General features: G+C 38.4%; 1 pseudogene; it reads left to right on the top strand.

Annotated features, from left to right (window-relative positions):
- The first annotated feature begins 5,092 nt into the window (after positions 1-5,092).
- LOC110216152 (ribonucleoside-diphosphate reductase subunit M2 pseudogene) overlaps positions 5,093-8,918 on the top strand; it is a 167,986-nt pseudogene continuing 164,160 nt past the window's right edge.

The raw sequence follows: 8,918 nt of genomic DNA, 5'->3' as shown, positions 1-8,918 counted from the left end.
ATAAACTGGGTTTGGGAAGCAAAGATTTTTGGCAACACTGGAGTTCATAACCCAGACAAGTACTTGGAACAGCTTGCTTAGAACATGAGCAAAAAAAGAATTTTGATCCCCAATCAGTAATATTCCTACTCCAGTGACATTTCCCATATGAGTCACTTTGTACCTCTCTTGTAAAGTTATGTAGGCTAGTGTCAGGCCAGTAGCTAGGCCCTAGGTGACAGAAGGGACTCCGTATTTGACCAACTGATTGCCCTAGCTATGTACCCCAAAGTTCCTATATACCCATGTGGTTTAATTAGCTACCTTTAAGCAATAAATGCAATTTAGTGCTAATCGTAATAAATTTAACAAACATCATCTCATCCAGGTATGCAAAGGTATCAGACTTTTCTAATTCCAATGCTCTTGTGGTCCATAAGGGAGATGGGGAATGTTGTAGCCCAGGTCATCCTCTGATTAACTGCCCCTAAATCTCCCTCCCTTTCAGTTAGGAGATGCATCCCAATAAATGCGCGTGCTACCACCTGTGTTTTGTCTATGAAACTGTAGAGCTGGGGCACCACATGTTTGCATGTCCATGAGTAATCAACTGCCGTGATCCTCTAAGTGCTTATGCTCCCTCTGGATAAATATGATTTCTTCACTTCTAGTTTTATTCCCCCACGATTGCCTTCATTCTGGATTTTGTTTCTGTGAGAGAAAGCAGAGAGTAAAGGAAGAAGCTCTAGTTTTAGTTTCCTAAGACCTAGGTCCAAGTCTTGGCTTTGTGACCCAGGGAAAACCAATTTCCCCCACCCCATACCCTAGTTTCTTCATTCATGATTAGGGATGACACTACACTACAGCACAGGGTTATTGAAAGAGAAGAGTTTACAAACATGAAAGTGCTATACACATATGAGATACTGTTACTGTTATCTATACATCTCTCTTCTATACATTTTAGACTAGTCCAGGCAATCCAAGGGAATGGTAGACTTGAAGTATAGCAATGTCAATGTGTGGTCAGACCTTTGACATAGAAATGTTGTTGTAATTCATCTCACCACATTTGGTAGATTCTGTTAATTTATGATAGACATGATGTAAAATAAACATTCAGAAAACTGCAGCCAAATGAATTGGATAAATGTTTTGAAATCAACCAGACACAGTCTAAGACTGTTCTTTTCAATGTTGGACCCAACACTAAATGTAGGGAGAGAACCCTTTGAGCTGCTTTACTAGGTACTTTTAATGATTTGGATACCGGGATGGGGAGTGGGGGAAGAAGTTGTTATAATAAGCATACATTAGCAGCCCATTTTAATAGAAATAGAAATTCACTCATGGAAAATGTTTGCTATTGATTTATTCACACTAGATTTCAAGATTATAATATACAAAAGAAGAACAATATGGCAAGTGAGAAAAGAATTTTGGACCACATTGTTTGAGTTCATTCCTCCTGCTTGAAATAGCATGTCTCCTTGTCTCAGTCTGCTGAGATCCTGGCTCATTTTCAAACCCTATATCAAATCCCACCTCTTAAAAAGAAAAAAGTCTTCCCAACCACACAGACCAATAATCGCTACTCATCTAAATTCTTGAAATACCTATTGTTTGTAGCTTTCATTCAACAAACATTTATTAAGTGCCTACTATGTGCTAGGTACTAAGGATTCAAAGATGGATAAGTTACTTAACCTCTGTGTGCCTCAGTTTCCTTCCTAAAATGAGACGGTTGAATAAGATTACCACAAAAGTCCCTTCTAGCTCTAAATCTGTAACTCTGATTCTAGGAAGAAACATACAGTTCCTGCCTTCAAGGATCTTCTAGTTGAACACTATAACCATAAACAGATAATTATGTTAGAATATAATGAACAATTAGCATGTATTTGTGTTTTGAGGGAGAAGAGGATTGTGAATATGTTGTGTATATACATAAAAGCTTCAGGAAGATAGAGAATATATTTGAATCTTCGTGTCCAGCATGGTACATGGCACAATGCCTTGAACACAATAGATACTCAATAAATGTTTGTCAGTCGACAGAATCGTATTTTACCTTAGCATTGCTGGTTTCACCTTCCATTAGAACCAGTTTTGTTTCTTTTCTTTATTTGTGTCCAATGTTTAACAGTCTGGGCCCTTTCCAAGATACATAGCTCTGTATCCTTGGTATGCTGTCACTATCTTAACATTCATCTGAGTTAGTATTTGTTTATTTCATGTCACATGACAAGGATGGGGAACATTTTCTCAAATAAAGATAATAAATCTGTTATAGAATCAGAATCTGATTGTGTAAATTCCTGTTTCCAACACAGAATCAACCTGAACATTTTGAGTATATTTGTATGCCAAAAATAAACCATTTTATTATTAAGCTAGATTGATTTTCCCCCCTCTATTCATTCTTCATTTCCAATCATAGTATTTCTCCCTCTCTCCCAGCTCCAGCTATTATGGAAGTTGTTTGCAAGGGTAATTCAAAGTAAAACACAAAGGCGTCTGGTAGTTTGGTCAAGTATTATAATTAAGATATTATTTCAAGAGATTTAATAACATCCAAAGTGGTGATTTCTATGATTTGTAAAATGGTTTTATATGTTTGTAACATATATAAAATGATTTCTAATATATTATATAATATATATATAATGATTTATATAAAAAGGGATAATAATCCTTTTTAAAACAAAGAACCAAGCTATATCAGAATTCAAGAACAGAAACTAGAGAAGGTGATCAGGGTTTTATTAGGGGGCACTGAGCTTAGATGGTGCCAGTTTTAGAAAGTGGTGAACAGGAATTATAGTATTTTGTTGTATTGGGTGAGCTCCTCTCACAAAACCATTCTACCCTTCTCCTTCCTCATCCCCAATCTTTCTAGTAGTATCCTTGAACAGGTGTCCTGGAGTCTCTGAACATACCTGGGCAAGACAGTATCCCCTTCCCCCACCTTTAACTGAGGTCATCTTTCATGTCACTTGGCCCTGACAAGGTTTGTCATGCTTACCTCATGTGCAAAAATTCCTAGTTACAGCTCTGAAATTTGGAATAAGTTGTCATCAGTTGACATAAGAATACCCATTTGCATGATTTTAAAGGGCAGTTTTCTATTATTGAGAATACTTATCACACTAGACAGTCAAGCATCATGACAAACAAACAAAATGTTTTAGACAAAAGATTTTAGAGTCATTTACATACTTGAGAAGTAATGGACCAAATAGAAAGGATACTGGATTTGGAATCAAAGGACCTAGATTTGTATCCCAGTTTTACACTTACTCCTTTGTTACCCTGAGCAGATCACTTAACTTAACTTTTGGCCTCAGTTTCCTCATCTGTTAAATGCAAAAGTTGTACTAGATGACCACTAAGTTCCCTTCTAGCTCAAAATCTATAATCTTGTCATTTGTTCAATAAGACAGAAATTTAAGAGGACTCACACCGCATTTTTCCTATTTTGTTGAGGCTGATCCCATAGCTAGTCAAACAAAACTTCCCATATACATTTGGATTGTCCTCTGTCAATCTGGAACGAAGACAGTCTATGTGATACCAATGGTAGAGAACCTGGTCACAAAGGTGGAGGTAAATGCTAACAGTTTTCACTTGCAGGGCCAGTGTGGATAGAGAGCTTCTTCCCCTTCAGCAAAACCTTCCAGCTCTTGAAATACAGATAGGCATTAATTATATAACCAGCCTGGGTAGATGCACACAAAAAGTTGTTTAAATCTATTTGTAGCCCATGGCAAAGAACAAAGTTTTCAGCTGCAAGGCAGAAGGAGAGATAGAATGACAGCAGATTATGAACAAATAAAAAGACTTTTGGAGTTTGTGAACACGGATGTGAAACACTTGTGGGTGATGTCAAGATAAAGAGATGATCATTTCCGCATATTGCTGAAGTGGGGTGGAGGGGTCATAGAAAATGAATACACTGAGGAACTGGCAGACTAAGGTGTTTGAGAGAATATCGCTATGTATGTTTAGATCCCCTAACATGAGAGCAGTAGCTGGAAATGGAGGAAAGATAGTAAGCCAGGCAATGAACTTCATTGAGGAGAGGAGAGTTTTCTGGAGGTCAGTTGATAACAGCTACCAGAATCTCGACTGGGTAATAAATATGGATTGAATGAACCTGAAAGGAGGAAAGATTAGTGAGTGAAGATGGTAGAGGGAGAGCCAGGAAGTGGCAATGGGGAGCAAGGAGTATTCCAACTCTACTGCTACAACTAATGAGTTGAGGTGTATGAGTGAAAATGCAACCAGTAATGGAAAGGGTGGTAAGGGAAGTTGCATTGCACCTTCAGGAGGAAGTCAGATCTCAGTGAGTGCCAGAGATGAAAACTGACATGAATAGATCTATACCTAATGAAGACTAAACTGAAAACTATATGAAGGGTTGGATAGATAAAGGAATGAATAGGAAAGTGGAGGTAGGAGATTATTGCAATAGTTTAGGTGATTGATAGTAAGAACCTGTACCAATGGGAAGAGATAGGAGAGAATCAATGTAAGAAATGTTAGTGATGGAAACTTTAAAGGAGTTGACTGCTTTTTGAATATGGGAGATGAAGAAAAACAAGCAATCAAAATGATCCTAAGATGAACAATGTGGATAATTGCCAAAAGTAGGGAAATCAGAAAGAGGAATTGATATGGGACAAAATATTAGTCCAGTTTTGTACATGAGGTAGGAAGAAAGGAAGGAAGAAAAAAATAATTAATTATTAAGTGATTTACTTTGTGCCAGGCACTGTTTTTAAATATGATCTCATTTGATCTTCACAACAACCCTGGGGGATGGGTGCTATTTTTATCCCCATTTTATAAGTGAGGAAACTGAGACAGACAGACATTGAATAACTTGCCCAGGGTTACCTCAGTAATGTCTGAGGCCAGATTAGAACCCAGACCTTCTTGACTCCAGGCCTAGTTCTCTATCCACTGTATCACCTAGCTGCCACCTAAGTAAGTAGCCCAAATAGAAGTGATAGTTGAAGCCTTGGGAGTGAATGAAAGCTAAAAGGCAGAGAATATGGGGAAAGAAGAAAAGAAGATCCCTGGGGAACACTCCTATTAAAGCATTGGGAAGATGAACCAGAAAGAAGACAGAACAGGGACAGTGAAAGAAAAGGACAAGGAGAGCTTGATGATTCAGGAGCTGATGGCCAACAGTGCCAAAAGTCAAAGAAAAGTCAAACAAGATGAGAACAAAGAAAAGACTATTGGATTTGGCAATAAGGACTTTGCTGGTGATCTTTGAGAGAGCAGTTTCAATCACATAGGGAGAACAAAAGCCAGATTGCAAAAGGAGAGGGGATTTAGATTCCAAATCAAGTGTTCCTTCCGCTGTTCTTCCACTGCCTTTCCAAATCAAATGAATGGTTATGAAATATTCATAATCGTTCTTCTTCTTGTTCAGTCATTTTGTCACACCCAACTCTTCATGACCCTGTGGAATATATGCCATGCTAATACTGTGCATGGGATTTTCTTGGCAAGGATATTGAAATGCTTTGCCATTTCCTTCTCCAGTAGATTAAGCCAGAGATTAAGTGACTTGCCCAGGGCCACTTATCTAACTGTCTGAGACCAGATTTGAAGCTCCCATCTTCCCAACTCCAGTTCCAGTACTCTGTCTACTGAGCCATCTAGCTGCCTCATCAAAAATCCTTCTAGGTATACAATATTAACAAACACTTTTAATCCTTCTACGTAAGTCAATATGTCTATCTCAAAATCATCGAACAAAATCCATTTTGACTCCAGTCCAAACACTTTCTTCCATAGTTAGAATTATATTTCCTTGCCCTTGTAACTTAATCCTAGATCATTCAAATGACCAGCAATATTGACAAGATCACCTTAGTAATCAATCATAAACTAGAAGCTCAGTGTGTCGATATAAATTGGATTTTTAAAAGTGATAACCTTTTTAATGCAGGCAGCAAAATGACAAACAGCCCTTGAACATTACTGTGCATTCATATATTGAGACATTTAAAATATGCCTCTTTAAATAGTGTCTGAAACTGATGTTGATTAAGTGCCCCAGGTAAGAACCTGACATGCAAACAACCAGTTCTTTCCTTGCTTTTTTTCCCTTTTAAAAATTGTATTTTACCTTCCATTCACAAATACAGTTATTCAAATATGTCAACAAGGATAGGAAAAAAGAAAATAAGAATAACCAAATATGTAAGGTGAAAAAACAAAAAGCAAGTGATTGTAAACAGGTCTAGAAATCTCTGCTCTTTAGTAAATGTTAGAAAGAATCCCAAAAGAAGAGGACTACAGAAGGCTAGTTACCCATTAGACTGACTTATAAGTCCCATATCTATAATCCCCAATGTGACAGTTGTCTACCATTCATCCTTAGCTACTATAGACCCTTCCCAAAGATAAGTCAAATCCTTCATATTTCTCTTATCCCTCACCTCCCCTAAAGTGCTTTGCACAAAACTGTCCCAGGAGAAGTCATGAGAACACCACCAGTGTTTTCCTGTCTAATTCTCCTTTGGGGAGTAACAACCTTGCTTTTAAGAGAGGCTTTGGGTCAGTTCTGCAATGGGAGAGTGCCCTGCCTACTGCTACAGACGTTCGAGGTCAGTAATAGGCACAGCACACGTCAGAGTGCAGGAAGCTGAGACTTACGGCCAGCTCTGCTGTTCCTGAGCATCCTTCAATAAGCTTCTCTAGTTTTGTAAGTCTCTTGTGTGTGTCATTTATGGTACCTTGAAACATGAAGCCAGGCACTAATCCATCAGGCTGACAGGACAATCCATGAGCCTTCTTTTCTTGATCTTTCTGTCCTTTGTTTAGGGTGTTATTATTCTTGACTACATAGCTGAAGTAAATTCCTTTTCTGGTTCTGTTTTCTTCACCTTCTATTGCTTCACATGTGTTCCCATGTTTATCTGAATTCTTCAAATCCATCATTTTTTCTGGAAAAACAAATATTATTCCATTATATCCATACTCCATAACTCGCTCAGTCATTCTTCAATTGATGGAGACCTAATTTGTTTCTAGCTTTTAGCTATTGAAAATAGAACTGCTAGGAATATTTTGGTACAGATCGTCCCACTCCTTTTCTAAGCTCATTTTCACAAGGATGTGCACAAAGGGCCTCCTGAGGCGAGTGACAATGAAAATTCAAAAGCAAGTGGTTAAGCAGCTCTAAAAAAATAATAATCAGGCTCCTGTCTTTGTCAGCCATGCTGGGTATGCCATCTGTGCACAGAGACATGTGATTATCCAAATCAATTTTTTTTCCTCATTTACAAAGTTCACCATATTTTTCAAGATATCTTTTTGAGCCTTGTTTGATTTGTTTGGTTTTTCATGATTCATATTACAAAGGTGGTTTTTTTTCAACATATGGTACATATTTCAGTACTCTAGGGATCCATGACTTCATCCATGTGGGCTGTCCCTGTTCCAATGTCAACCAGAACCCTTTAATAGAGGGGTTTCACCAGTTGCCATGGATGACCCAAAAAATCATCACCTGGTGGCTACCCTGCTAGTGATGAGCCTCTCCATATTTAACTAGGCTGAATGAATGAATGAGTGAAAAGGCATTTATTGAGTGCTTACTATGTGTGGGGGAAACTGCTAAATATTAGGGACACAAATACAAAAAATAACTAATTCTCAAGTATTTATTAAGCACTATGGTAACCACTGTAGATACAGATACAAAGGATGGAATAAGCCCTGCTTGCAATGACTTTGCACTCTAATGAGGAGACATAATACACACGCACACACATACACACACATATACATATGTATGTATATACATACATATATATATGCACACACATGCACATATATATAATAAAGAAACATGCATATATCATGTATGTTTATATACAAAGTAGTTACATAGAAGACAGTTTTGGAAGGAGATCACTAACCATTGAGGGAGATCAGGAAAGGCTTCATGGAGAAAATGGTGCCTGATCCACATCTTAAAAGAAGTGAAGGATTCCTTGAGGCAGAGGTAAGAGCAGAGTGTGTCAGAGGCACTGAGGACAGCCAGTGTAAAGGTGCTGAGACAGAAAATGAAGCATTTTGGGTGAGGAAAAGAGAAAGTCAATCTGGCTGGATCACAGAATGTACTCTTTGACCTCAAGGAGCTTACATTCCAGTAGGGGAAGATAACACATATAAGGGAATGGTGGTTGCGGAGGGATATTTTGATCTAGGAAGTCATGGGGATGGTGAGTGGAACCAGAAAGGAATTGATTGACATCCCTGTTACAGTAAGGGGAATATTAATTTGATTTTGTATTTGTACTTCGTACCCAGAACTAGAGGAGGAAATTGGAGGAGACAGAGGCTGATCCTTAAATGGCAAGATTATATGTAACATGTATTAGGTTGCTCAGTTGTCCACTCTATGCTACCATCAGTGATTCCCTTCCCTGAAGTGAAAAGAGCATTGGCTGTGGAGCTGGGGGACCTGGGCCCCAAATCTTGCTTCTGACATGTGTGACCTTATATGAGACACTTAATATCCTTGGGCCTCAGTTTCCTCATTTGTAAAATAAAGGCATTGGATTAGATGGCATCTGAGATCCTTCCCCATTCTGTATCTATGACCTTATGAGCCAAGATCGTTGTTTATGATGTAGATTTTGTTCCAGCTTTTGTCATTACTTTCTCCACGGTGACATATACTGTGTGAGGTTTTGGGTATCCAAGCCTCAAAAAATGACTGAGTTGTGTGAGGAGATGGTGAATGAGCCACCTTAAAGAAACTCATGGCAGCAGTATGACTCTGAAGCCCTCCAGTCCCACAGGCAAGGACAGGAGGTGGCATAGCTATAGGATGGGATGCATATCCTAATTGAAAATTAAGTTCTCCAGCTCTCTGCCATTATATCGTATTCTTGTTGCTGGGCAGGCTC

Source organism: Phascolarctos cinereus, unplaced genomic scaffold (genome assembly GCF_003287225.1).
Source record: "Phascolarctos cinereus isolate Bilbo 61053 unplaced genomic scaffold, phaCin_HiC Scaffold_1;HRSCAF=81, whole genome shotgun sequence".
Taxonomy (NCBI): domain Eukaryota; kingdom Metazoa; phylum Chordata; class Mammalia; order Diprotodontia; family Phascolarctidae; genus Phascolarctos; species Phascolarctos cinereus.
Note: the sequence above shows the minus strand (reverse complement) of the source record. Positions and strands in the feature narration are given on the sequence as shown.